Raw genomic sequence first — 14,698 nt, forward strand, 5'->3', positions numbered from 1 at the left:
CAAGCCTTAAAACCTCTCGGGAGGGCTGATCTAGAGTCCGTTCGGGGATCCGGAGAGGGGGATTCGTCACCGTCGTCATCATCAACCATCCTCCATCACCAATTTCATGATGCTCACTGCCGTGCGTGAGTAATTGCATCGTAGGCTTGCTGGACAGTGATGGGTTGGATGAGACTTATCATGTAATCGAGTTAGTTTCGTTAGGGTTTGATCCCTAGTATCCATTATGTTCTGAGATTGATGTTGTTATGACTTTGCTATGCTTAATGCTTGTCACTAGGGCCCGAGTGCCATGATTTCAGATCTGAACCTATTATGTTTTCATGAATATATGTGAGTTCTTGATCCTATCTTGCAAGTCTATAGTCACCTACTATGTGTTATGATCCGGCAACCCCGAAGTGACAATAATTGGGACCACTCCCGGTGATGACCATAGTTTGAGGAGTTCATGTATTCACTATGTGCTAATGCTTTGTTCCGGTTCTCTATTAAAAGGAGGCCTTAATATCCCTTAGTTTCCAATAGGACCCCGCTGCCACAGGAGGGTAGGACAAAAGATGTCATGCAAGTTCTTTTCCATAAGCATGTATGACTATATACGGAATACATGCCTACATTACATTGATGAATTGGAGCTAGTTCTGTGTCACCCTATGTTATGACTATTACATGATGAACCGCATCCGACGTAATTATCCATCACTGATCCGGTGCCTACGAGTTTTCCATATACTGGTTCTCGCTTATTTACTTTCCCGCTGCTACTATTACAATCACTACAAAATACCAAAAACATTACTTTTGTTGTCTTTACTTTTGTTGCCGCTACCACCACTATCATATTACTTTGCTACTAAACACTTTGCTGTAGATACTAAGTTTCCAGGTGTGGTTGAATTGACAACTCAGCTGCTAATACTTGAGAATATTCTTTGTCTCCCCTTGTGTCGAATCAATAAATTTGGGTTGAATACTCTACCCTCGAAAGCTGTTGCGATCCCCTATACTTGTGGGTTATCAAGACTAATTTCTGGCGCCGTTGCCGGGGAGCATAGCTCTATTCTTGGAGTCACTTGGGATTTATATTTGCTGGACACTATGAAGAACTTGAGAGATCCAAAAACCAAGATCTATCCCTCAACTACGAGGGGAGGTAAGGAACTACCATCTAGCTCTGCACTTGATTCACCTTCTGTTATGAGTAAGTTTGCGACACCTGCATCTGCTTCTGCTATTCGTTCTGATATGTTGCATGTTATTGATGATGCCACTTCTGCTATGCATGATACTTATGATGAAACTACTTCTATGCCTGATACTACGGTGCCCCTTAGTGAATTTCTTGATGAACAAATTGCTAGGGCTAGAGAAAGAGAAATTATTGAATCTGAATACGATGATGATAGTGATGATGAAAATATGCCTGTTATTCCTGAGGGTTATCTTTTTGATGCGGAATCTTCTGCCGCTATTTTTGCTTGCAGAGATAGATATGAGCTTAAGAGGTTATTAACTAAATGGAACAAAGAATCACTTAGAGATAGAATGAAACCCGACCCTGCTTTTGCTACTTCACCTATATGTGTTCCTGATAAGGATTATGAATTCTCTGTTGATCCTGATATAATTACTTTGGTTGAATCTGATCCGTTTTATGGCTATGAATCTGAAACTGTTGTGGCACATCTTACTAAGTTAAATGATATAGCTGCCCTGTTTACTAATGACGAGAGATCGCATTACTTCTATATACTCAAAATATTTCCGTTCTCATTAAAGGGTGATGCTAAGATATGGTTTAATTCTCTTGATCCGGGTTGTGTGCATAGTCCCCAGGATATGATTTATTACTTCTCTGCTAAATATTTCCCTGCTCATAAGAAACAAGCTGCTTTGAGGGAAATATACAACTTCGTGCTAATTAAAGAAGAGAGTCTCCCACAAGCTTGGGGGAGGCTTCTCAAGTTACTTAATGCTTTGCCTGATCATCCTCTTAAGAAACCTGAAATACTTGATATCTTTTATAATGGACTAACCGATGCTTCCAGAGATTACCTGGATAGTTGTGCTGGTTCTCTTTTCAGGGAAAGAACACCGGATGAAGCTGAAATTCTATTGGATAATATATTGAAAAATGAAAATAATTGGGCACCTCCTGAGCCAGCTCCTGAGCCAACTCCTGCTCCAATTACTGAGCCTATTCCTAAACCAACTCCGAAGAAGAGAGGTGTTCTATTTCTCAGTCCCGAAGATATGCAAGAGGCAAAGAAATCTATGAAAGAAAAAGGTATTAAAGCTGAAGACGTTAAGAATTTACTTCCTATTGAAGAAATACATGGTCTTAATATACCGCCTATTGAAGAAACATATGATCTTAATTATTTATTTACTGAAGAACCTCCTGATCCCGATATCCCGACACAGGTATTAAAGGTAAATTCTCTCTATAGATATGATAAAGCTGAAGTCCCTCCACTAAAATTGCTAGTCAGTGCTTGGATGAGTTTGATAACTTTATGTATAAGCAAGACGACTTCAATGCTTATTTTGGTAGACAATTAAAAGAAAATGCTTATATGATTAGACGCTTGGGTAATTATATGGCTGATATTAAAGGTGAACTTAAACTTGTTAGCAAACATGCTTCTATTGTTAGCACTCAAGTAAAATGTAACGCCCCGGACACACCCGCCGGTGGTCGTTACTCCTGGCGGGATCTAGACTGGCCCCACAGATCAATACTAGTCTTTTCTGCGCACTTTGTCCTCACTCATGTGCACCCGGGAGCAACTTCCCGATCGGTCACCCATCCTGACACTACTCCAAGCTGAGCACGCTTAACTTTGGAGTTCTGTCCGAATGGGCTGCCGGAAAAGAAGGAATTCCTTATTAATATGAGTAGTCTATCATCCCTAATAAGCCAGGCCATCACATACACCCCCACTCAGAGGAACCGACGTCCTCGTCGGGCCACAGGAACGTTCCCTCTTGGCACATACGTCTGTGCTTCCAGTCCAGTACATGTGCCATGTCGTGTGCCATGACAGGTCACAAACGTCATGAAAAACATGACCACTCACCTGTCCGCAACCATCCGTGTAACCACGAGGGTCGGCTCTGATACCAACTTGTAATGCCCCAGACACACCCACCGGTGGTCGTTACTCCTGGCGGGATCTAGACTGGCCCCACAGGTCAATACTAGTCTTTTCTGCGCACTTTGTCCTCACTCATATGCACCCGGGAGCAACTTCCCGGTCGGTCACCCATCCTGACACTACTCCAAGCTGAGCACGCTTAACTTTGGAGTTCTGTCCGAATGGGCTGCCGGAAAAGAAGGAATTCCTTATTAATATGAGTAGTCTATCGTCCCTAATAAGCCAGGCCATCACATAGAACAAGTACTTAAGGCTCAAATAGAAGTGCTTAATGAAATGAATAGTAAGAAAAATGATTATGTTGTTAGAGTGGCTACTAGAACTGGTAGAATGACTCAGGAACCTTTGTATCCTGAAGGCCACCCTAAGAGAATCGAGCAAGATTCTCAAAGAAATAATATTGATGTTCCTAGCTCTTCTAAAAAGAAGAAGAAGAAAAATGATAGAATTGTGCAAACTTCTAGTGAACCTATTGCTGAACCACCTGATAATCCAAATGATATTTCTATGTCTGATGCTGAAACACAATCTGGTAATGAACATGAACCTAGTAAAAATATTAATGATAATGTTCATGATGATGCTCAACCTAGTAATGATAATGATGTAGAAGTTGAACCTGTTGTTGATCTTGATAACCCACAATCAAAGAATCAACGTTATGATAAAAGAGACTTTGTTGCTAGGAAACATGGTAAAGAAAGGTAACCTTGGGTTCAGAAACCCATGCCTTTTCCTCCAAAACCATCCAAGAAAAAGGATGATGAGGATTTGGCGCGCTTTGCTGAAATGATTAGGCCTATCTTTTTGCGTATGCGATTAACTGATGTGCTCAAAACAAATCCTTATGCTAAATATATGAAGGATATCATTACTAATAAAAGAAAGATACCGGAAGCTGAAATTTCCACCATGCTTGCTAATTATACTTTTAAGGGTGGAATACCAAAGAAACTTGGAGATCCCGGAGTACCTACTATACCTTGCTCCATTAAAAAGAATTATATTAAAACTGCTTCATGTGATCTTGGAGCCGGTGTTAGTGTTATGCCTCTCTCTTTATATCGTAGACTTGACTTGAATAAGATGACACCTACCGAAATATCTTTGCAAATGGCTGATAAATCAACTGCTATACCTGTCGGTATTTGTGAGGATGTGCCTATTGTGGTTGCAAACATTACTATTTTAACGGACTTTGTTATTCTTGATATTCCCGAGGATGATAGTATGTCTATTATTCTTGGAAGACCTTTTCTTAATACTGCAGGGGCTGTTATTGATTGCAACAAAGGCAATGTCACTTTTCATGTTAATGGTAATGAGCATACGGTACACTTTTCGAGGAAACAACCTCAAGTTCATATTATCACTTCTATTGGAAAAATTCCATCGATTATATTTGGAGGTTTTGAATTTCCTCTTCCTACTGTCAAGAAGAAATATGATATTCTTATTATTGGGGATGTGCATATCCCCGTTGAGGTAACTTAGTGTTATTCAAAATTTCTCCGGTTTCATGATTATCAGAACGGGTTTGTTAACAAGACTTGATCAACCTTGTTAGTGGATTCTTTTTGATGAGCATGAGATGGATGAAACTAGAAGCACAAACTTCTGTAACCCACTTTTACTTTCTGTTATTTATATTAAATAAAGTAAAAATAGTATTTTCTGTCTGTTTCCTGACTTATCCGTGCAATATAAAAATATCCCGAAAATAAAAGTCCTCAGAATGCCATGCCAATTTAATATGATTTTTTCGGGAATATTTGAGGATTTACTGTGCAAAAATTACCGCGGGAGGAACTGCCACCTGGCCACGAGGGTGGTGGGCGCCCCCCCCCCCTATAGGGTGCGCCCCCCTGCCTCGTGGGCCCACGGTGGCCCTCCTCCACTTATCCCAGCACCCATCTTCTTAATTTGTCTCACACAAACCTAAAAAACCAACTCAAGCACGAGTTCCAGCCACTTTTGCTGCGATTTTCGATCTCCTTGCTCCAAGCACCTCTCGCAAAACTGCTTGGGGAGATTGTTCCTTGGTATGTGACTCCTCCATTGGTCCAATTAGTTTTTGTTCTAGTGCTTTATTCTTTGCAAATTTGTGCTGCATAGGTGACCATGTTCTTGAGCTTGCATGTCAAATTTATATGGTTCTAAGTAGTTCTAATGCTTGATATAGGTTCTAGGCACTTGTAGGAGTAGTTGCTATCAATATTATTGAAGTTGGTTCATTTTTGTTTGAAGTTACTAAAAATTTCAGAATTTTTCAGAGAAAAGCAATATGTTTAGGAAGATGTTCCAAGGTGGTTCCTCTAAGAAGCAAGGACCCAGGATTGCTATGCGTGATGCTGACAAGGATCCACCAAGAGACGCTCTAGTACGGCCTTGCGAATGGCCGTCAGAAAATTTTATGGACCGTGCGGGAATTAAAGAAGAATTCAAAGCATATTTGCACAATGCCGGTCTTGAGGATTTTGAGGCTAACAAATGCCCCTAGTATCATGATCTCACAAGTTCATTTGTGAGGAGGTTTGAGTATTCATCTTCGCGTAATTCTCCTTCAGTAATGTTTGATCTTTATGACAAATCTTATACCATGGACTTAGAGGATTTCACTTCTGCTTGCAAACTTCCATCATGGGGTAGTGTTAGAGATCCCCCTAAATTTGAATTTAGAAACTTTCTTGCTAGTATAACTGTGGGGGAATCTAGAGATATAACGCAGGCTACCATAGGGAGCATTCACTTTCCTGTTATACATTATTTTGCTCTCTTCATCGGTAGATGCATAAATGCTAAGGATGAAGCATGTCACATGTGTGTCCCTGATCTTAGCATTCTTAGGAGTGCTGTGTTAGGAGACCAATCTTATCATATCGGAGCCATTGTAGCTCGTAGGTTGCATCATAATGGACATAATGGAGATTTCTTTGGAGGAATTTATGCAACCCGCTTAGCTCGTTTTCTTGAGATAGACATTCGTGAGGGTGATATGGAGTTGCCTCCTACATATTTAAATTATGACTCTATGGCTTCGCACCAGTTTGTCGAGAGGCCTGAATCACCTCTCTTATATCGCTTAATTTTTGATAAACGACGTGTTTTCCGTATTACTCTCCCTGCTCCTGCCTTCTTTGATTCACAGACAAAAGGAAGATATGTTATTACCAGAGAGGAGGCAGAAGAGTACGAGAGGAGAGCGGAGGCAGCTCGACTCCACGCTGCAGCACAGCAGGCGATAACCGCTGCACATCAGTATGATCCCAACTATTCCTCCTCATCACAGTACGACCCCAACAACTATTATTATGGATATCCAACAGGCCAGCCGTGGCTATAGACCAACTTAGGCCAAAATCCTAAGCTTGGGGGAGTACGTATTTCTCACCGACATTACATTTATGTTCACACACACTCATTGCTAGATGTCGGTGCTCATACTTTTTCACTGTAATATCCATGCTAGTTTATTTTCTTTTTCCTGCTTTCTTCTTGTGTGTTTGTTAAACCTTAAGAAAAACCAAAAAAGTTAGTAGTAGTTTATTTTTCTGCTTTAGTAGTAATAATTAAAAAGAAAACCCAAAAATATTTCTCGTTCTTCTTTTGCTTGTTGGGAGCTTTCCCATGTAAACAGTTTTATTTCTTTTCTTTTATTTGGGGGTCGGTAGGAGAAGACCATAGTTAAATTGTTGAAGTGGCTCTTATATGCATTATTGTTGATTTAACCCAGAGCCCATATTGCCTTGTCTTCTCCTGTTTAATGAATGCTCGCAGATTCCAGCTTAATCCAATGCACGTGCACTCTTATTATTATTCACACCGTTCGGTCATGCAAGTGAAAGGCAATTATGATGATATATGATGGACTGACTGAGATGAGAAAAGCTGGTATGAACTCAACCTCTTTTGTTTTTGTAAATATGATGAGTCCCTCATTCTTGATTTAGCTTATTATGAATAAACATGTTTGCAATGACAATTAGAGATCATAGTTGCTTGTGCCATGCTTGACTAGCTATGAGTTATAATGGTTTACCTTGTGTGCCAACATGCTATTGAGATGATTATGGTGTGGTATGATGGGGTGGTATCCTCTTTTGAATGATTTAAGTGACTTGACTTGGCACATGTTCACGCATGTAGTTGAAAAAAAATCAACATAGCCTTCACGATATTTATGTTCATGGTGGATTGTATCCTACTCATGCTTGCATCCAATGTTTATTAATTTTAATGCATGTACATGGCTGTTGTCACTCTCTAGTTGGTCGCTTCTCAGTCTTTTGCTAGCCTTCACCTGTACTAAGCGGGAATACTGCTTGTGCATCCAATCCCTTAAACCCCAAAGTTATTCCAGATGAGTCCACTATACCTTCCTATATGCGGTATCTACCTGCCGTTCCAAGTAAATTTGTATGTGCCAAACTCTAAACCTTCAAATAAACATTCTGTTTTGTATGCTCGAATAGCTCATGTATCAACAAAGGATGTCCTTATCTTCCGTGTTAGGCGGGTTATTCTCAAGAGGAGTGGACTCCGCTCCTCACTCACGAGAAAATGGCTGGTCACCGGGATGCCCAGTCCCATGCTTTATGCAAACTAAATCAAAATTAATTGCAAACAAAACTCCCCCTGGGACCTGATGTATGTTGGAGGCACTCGTTGTTTCGAGCAAGCCATGGATTGATGCTTGTTGGTGGAGGGGGAGTATAAACTTTACCATTCTGTTTGGGAACCGCCTATAATGTGTTTAGCATGGAAGATATCGCCATCTCTTAGTTGTTATGTTGACAATGAAAGTATACCGCTCAAAATACAATTTATCTCTATTGCAAAACCGAGCTCTGGCACCTCTACAAATCCATGCTTCCCTCTGCGAAGGGCCTACCCATTTACTTTTATGTTGAGTCATCACCCTCTTATTAAAAAGCACTAGCTGGAGAGCGCAGCCGTCATTTGCATTCATCACTGTTAATTTATATTGGGTATGACTATGATTGGATCTCTTTTACCATGAACTACAATGTCTAGTCATTCCTTGTTCTTTAAAGGTGCTCTGCATTTATGTTTTGCGGTCTCAAAAAGGGCTAGCGAGATACCATCTTGTTATATCATATTATGATTGTTTTGAGAAAGTGTTGTCATCCGAGATTTATTATTATGACTTGCTAGTTGATTATGCTATTGATATGAGTAATTGTGAGACCTGAGAATTATTGCAAATGTGGTTAGTTATGATCTATGCTGAAAACTTGAATGCTGGCTTGACATAGTTACAACAACAAGAGCAAACAGAGTTTGTAAAAGTTTTTCTTTCTTTCTTTCAGTTTGCCAACTGAATTGCTCGAGGACAAGCAAGGGTTTAAGCTTGGGGGAGTTGATACGTCTCCGTCGTATCTACTTTTCCAAACACTTTTGCCCTTGTTTTGGACTCTAACTTGTATGATTTGAATGGAACTAACCCGGACTGGCGTTGTTTTCAGCAGAATTACCATGGTGTTGTTTTATGTGCAAAAAACAAATATTCTCGTTATGACCTGAAACTCCACGGAACATCTTAGAAAAACAATAAAAAAATCCTCGCCAAAGTGAAGACCAGGGGGCCCACACCCTTCTCACGAGGGTGGGGGGCGCCCCCACCCTCCAGGGCGCGCCCCCCTACCTCGTAGGCCCCCTAGAAACCCTCCGATGCCAACTCCAACTCTATATATTTGCTTTCGGAGAGAAAAAATAAGAGAGAAGAAATCATCGCGTTTTACGATACGGAGCCGCCGGCAAGCCCTAAAACCTCTCGGGAGGGCTGATCTGGAGTTCGTTCGGGGATCCGGAGAGGGGGATTCGTCGCCGTCGTCATCATCAACCATCCTCCATCACCAATTTCATGATGCTCACCGCCGTGCGTGAGTAATTGCAGCGTAGGCTTGCTGGACGGTGATGGGTTGGATGAGATTTATCATGTAATCGAGTTAGTTTTGTTAGGGTTTGATCCCTAGTATCCATTATGTTCTGAGATTGATGTTGCTATGACTTTGCTATGCTTAATGCTTGTCACTAGGGCTCAAGTGCCATGATATCAGATCTGAACCTATTATGTTTTCATGAATATATGTTAGTTCTTGATCCTATCTTGCAAGTCTATAGTCACCTACTATGTGTTATGATCTGGCAACCCCGAAGTGACAATAATCGGGACCACTCCCGGTGATGACCATAGTTTGAGGAGTTCATGTATTCACTATGTGCTAATGCTTTGTTCCGGTTCTCTATTAAAAGGAGGCCTTAATATCCCTTAGTTTCCAATAGGACCCCGCTGCCACGGGAGGGTAGGACAAAAGATGGCATGCAAGTTCTTTTCCATAAGCACGTATGACTATATACGGAATACATGCCTACATTACATTGATCAATTGGAGCTAGTTCTGTGTCACCCTATGTTATGACTGTTACATGATGAATCGCATCCGACATAATTATCCATCACTCATCCGGTGCCTACGAGTTTTCCATATACTGGTTCTCGCTTATTTACTTTCCCGCTGCTACTGTTACAATCACTACAAAATACCAAAAACATTACTTTTTCTGTCTTTACTTTTGTTGCCGCTACCACCACTATCATATTACTTTGCTACTAAACACTTTGCTGCAGATACTAAGTTTCCAGGTGTGGTTGAATTGACAACTCAGCTGCTAATACTTGAGAATATTCTTTGGCTCCCCTTGTGTCGAATCAATAAATTTGGGTTGAATACTCTACCCTCAAAAGTTGTTGCGATCCCCTATACTTGTGGGTTATCACCCAACACCTCTCCAAAGTGGCCCAAAAACCACCTAAACCCCCTCCATCATCTCGGTCGTTCGATCACGATCGCGTGGCCGAAAACCGTGCTCAATTTGGAGCCTCCTAGCTCCTTCTATGTATAAATAGGTGCCTCCCTCAAAAATCCCAGATCAAACACCACCCTAACCCTAGCCCCGCTCCCTCCGCGCGCCGGACACGTCCGGTCCGCGCCGGACAAATCGCCACCAACGAACCGCAAGCCTCCATGTGTCCCGCCGCCGTCCTCTCTGTCGCCGACCCACTACGGCCCGTGTGCGGCCCCCGCGGCCCGCATCGCGCCCTCTGTCGTGGTTCTAACTCTGACAGTGATGTAGGGGGGTATGTATGGAGAGGCTAGATCTTAGCTATGGAGGAGTTGTAAGCACACGAGGATTACGAGTTCAGGCCCTTCTCGGAGGAAGTAACAGCCCTACGTCTCGGTGCTCGGAGGCGGTCGACTGAATTATGTGTGTATGAATAACAGGGGTGCCAACCCTTGATACTGAGGAGGGGGTGGCTTATATAGAGTTCGCCAGGCCCCTCCAGCCCTCAGTAATGCAAGGTTTAAAGTACATTAAGACTGGGGGTTACTGGTAACGCCCCTAATAAAGTGCTATGATGACCATAAAAGCTACTTAATGACCGACCGTTTGCGTGCAGGGTGACTTTAGATCTCCTGGCAGTCGAGTGGTTGGAATTTGGTCGAGTGATTGCTTCGTGGTCGAGTGTCTTGAATCTGTCGAGTGGGATACCTCCAAGTCGATTGAAAGGTGACTTCTTCTAGGGATGTCCTTGGGTAGGGTACTTAGGACAGGTCCATGCCCCTATCCTAGGTACATAGCTTCATCATTAGCCCCCGAATGGATCGAGGTTCGAGTGGGGAAGGAGTTGGGGATCTTTCCGACTGGTTCTTCATGTTATATGAACGTCTTGTTTTGGATCAATTGTCACGGATGACGTCGTCAACTTCTTTCAGTCGCCTTGATCCATTCTTGGCCTCTTGTCGAGTGAATTTCTTTACTTGTGAAGTTCCGAGTGACGGTGTGAAAGGGATCTTCTGTTTGACGAGTTGTTCTGCGGCCCGCGGATTTTGCGGGATTTGAATTTCGGGAAGCGCGCGGGACGGGGGCGGCCGCAGTAATCGGATGGGATAGGACGGAAGCTCCTCGATCCCCGCGCCACCTTTTTCGCCACGTACCGCGCGCGCCCGTTGCGGGATTTGACGGGATTGCCTGGGCCTACCAGTCAGCCACTCGGAAGCGACCTCTTATAAGCTGCCGGCTCGGGACCCCCGAACAGTGCGCCTTCACTTTTCCCCCTTCCTTCACAAGATCCTCCGCCACCTCCGCTCCCACCTTGGTGCCGTAGGTCTGTTCGAGCTTCGCCGGCGACGATGGTGAAGGAGAAGACGTCGGCTCTGGAGCGCGCGAAGAAGGCGGCGGTGCAGGGGAAGGGGAAGAAGTCCGCTCGGGGCGGATCTTCCTCGAGGACTGCTCTGCCCAAGGATTGGATCCAGGGCGACTGGATGCCGTCGGTGATTCGGCAGGATGATCTCGATGATCTGGTCGAGGGGGGATTCATTCCCCACGAATCTGCGCGCCTCCCGGGGAAAGAAGTCGAACCCCAGCCTCTTGATGGTGAGTGCGTCCTCCTCGCCACCCATATCGATCGTGGATTCTCTCTGCCTCCTCATCCTTTTTTCCGGAGCTTCTTGAACTTCTTCGGAGCGCAGCTCCATCACTTTACTCCCAATTCTATTGTGTATCTTGCTGCTTTCGTTTCCTTGTGTGAAAACTTCTTGGGTTGCCGCCCCCATTGGGGACTCTTCAAGCACATCTTCACTTGCCGCTCTCAGTCGGTCAAGAAGGCCAAGTCGAGTGACGAACGGACGCAGGTGATCCAGCTGTGCGGGGGTCTGGCGATCCAGATGAGGGGAAAAAGTTCCTTTCCGTCTATCACTTTTCCCGAGTCAGTCCGTGGGTGGCAGTCGACTTGGTTTTACTGTAAAGACCAGGTGACCCCAGGACAGTCGACTGGGCTTCCCCCTTTTTCTCTGAATCGAGCACAAAAACCTGCCTCTCTGAAAGTGACGCCGGAGGAAAAGGCGCAAGTCAAGGTGCTGGTCGGTCGAGTGGTTCAGCTTGTCCGCGAGGGTGTGACTGGCATGGACTTGTTGGAAGTCTTCCTTCGGAGGCGCATCCAACCGCTTCAGGCTCGTGACCACCCGATGTGGCTGTACTCGGGTCTCGAAGACACCACTCGGATTCACCCAGAGGAGGTCACTGACAAGATGTTGGAAGGGTGGCTGTCGAGTATCACAGGGAACAAGGACAACCCCCGAGGAGCCAGGAGGATTCCTCCACTCGACCAAACATACGAAGTGGACAAGGTCTGACCTTGCGTTTCCGACTGTGATCTTGCTTTCTTTATTTGTTCTTTTTGGATCAGTCGATTGACTTTTGTCTCGTTTGTTGTCCTCTAGGCCACTACTGAGATGTACTCGACACCCAATGGAGCACAGGAGCAGGCCGAGGAAGGAGAGGCGAGTGGAGGCGAAAGTGGAGACGAGGGAGAAGAGTGGGAATCTGACGGCGAAGGAGAGGGGGATGACGACGACGACTCCAGTGAAGAGGAGGAGGAAGAAGTCGAACCTCCCCGCTCGGAACGGCGATCCAAGCTTACACACGACCCTGCGCGGGAACGTGGTAAGGCGACTGTCCCTGTTGGGCAGTCGTCGAAGCGCCCTCGGACCTCATCTCCAGCGCCGACAGAAAAAGCTCCCAAGCACCCACGCGCGACGCCGTCCAAGCCGCCCAAGGCTCTGCCCAAGATGAAGATGACTGTCCCCACCATTTCTGGGTAATAGTAGAATTTGTTTTCCTTTGTCGAACGTGACGGACTCTTGGTCGACTCATTGAATAAGCTGACTGACTTTCGAAATTTGCAGTGCTGCCACCTCGGAGATCTCCGCCAAGGACGATGATCAAGAGATGGAAGACGCTGTTACCTCCAACCCCGGTACGATTACTGATGCTCTGCTTTTAGTCGACTGACGATTTCTTATAATTCCGGTCGATTGGATTTTTCTTGTAGCTCCTCCTCATGTCATTGACCTCCCTGATGATGACGACGAAGTGCCGCTGAGGGCGCGAAGGAACAGGAGGGCGCCGGCTGGCAAGACCCCACAAACTACTCCGGCGCCTGAGGCCGCAGTCCGGGAGGGTGGTGATACCACTCGGGTTTCTGTGACCTTCGCTGAACCTCTGACGAGTGTCCGGCCTTCGACGTCGACTGCAAATCCGCCTTCGCTTTTTGCCACACACCACGTCCCTGAGGACCAAGTGGGTGCCGCTAAAGAGGCTATACGCCAGGCGGGGATCATGATGGAGCAAGTGAAGGTGGTTCGGGAAGCCAGCCAAGCAGCTTATGACGCGAGCTCAGCTCTTCAGAGCAACGTCCAGGTCAGTCGATTCACCGCTTGTTCTGTTAGGATATGCTATCTGAAGAATCTCTTTTCCGAAGATCTTTATATCTGTACGCCCACTGGGTGTGTCTATTAATCTTTTTGACGAGTGGGGGCACGCTAAGTGCACCCACTGGGTGTAGTCCCCGAGACTACGGTGGACTGCTGGCAGTCGACTGTAGTCTTTATATTGTGTTGCTTTAGCTGAACTTCTTCACTCGGTCTGGTCAGGCCATGTCGAATGGAACTGTACACGGTCGGCTGCGGGCAGTCGATTTTTTTTGGTCGAACCAGTGGGGGCACGCTGAGTGCACCCACTGGGTGTAGTCCCCGAGACTACTGTCGAATGTTTTTGATTCGGCTGTAGTCTTAGAAACGCCATCATTGTCTCTTGGTTACTCGGAAGCAACTTATCTTGGATGTCTGTCGACTGATTTTTTGCAGAAATCCTGCGAACTTGTGGCTCGCTACACTGAGTTGGAGAACAAACAGATCCAGCTGAACCTTGACTTGAAGCTTGCTCAGGAGAACTTGCAGAAGGCGAGGGACGAAGCAAAAGGTATGGCTGGTGAGCTTTTGTCGACTGTCCTTTCTTTCTGGCCGTCCTCGATGTTGATCTCACTTGCTGTTTCGCAGACAAAATGGAGGAGGCTCTGAAGAAGAAGGATCAAGACCTTGCCGAAGCGCAGAAGGAGGCCCTGAACAAAACGAAGCTTGCTGAAGAAAAACTGGCTTCAGTCGGTACTCTTGAAAAGGAAAACTCCAGGCTGAAAACTGCTCTCGACGCGGCTAATCGAGAGGTCAGCCGTCTGAAGAATGGCAATATAGCTCTGAATGACAAGGCAAGTGAACTGGCGGGGAAGAGGAACGATCTGGAGGCTTATCTCGGTGGACTCGCCAAGAAGCTGTTCGTCATGCTCGAGGGTAATTACTCCGGCCCGACTGACTTGCAGTTACCAAATCTGCGTAGAGCCACTGACTTATCCTTGAATTGTGTTTACAGAATTCTGCCAGAACTTCGAAGAGGAGACCAGTCGAGTGGAGACAGACTTGGACCCCATCAATTCTCCAGTGAAGGACGAGGCTGCTATGAACGTGCTCCGACTGGAATCTCGTGTTGCCGGCGTTGTTGACTATCTTGCTCGGTTGAAGGTTGCGATGTCACGGATCGACACGTCGCTCTGGCCTAGGACGACGCTTCAGAATGACCTCGAGTCCCTGATGACTCGACTGAATGAAGTCCCAGGTCGA

Source organism: Triticum aestivum, chromosome 3A, assembly GCF_018294505.1.
Source record: "Triticum aestivum cultivar Chinese Spring chromosome 3A, IWGSC CS RefSeq v2.1, whole genome shotgun sequence".
In the NCBI taxonomy this organism is placed as follows: Eukaryota; Viridiplantae; Streptophyta; class Magnoliopsida; order Poales; family Poaceae; genus Triticum; species Triticum aestivum.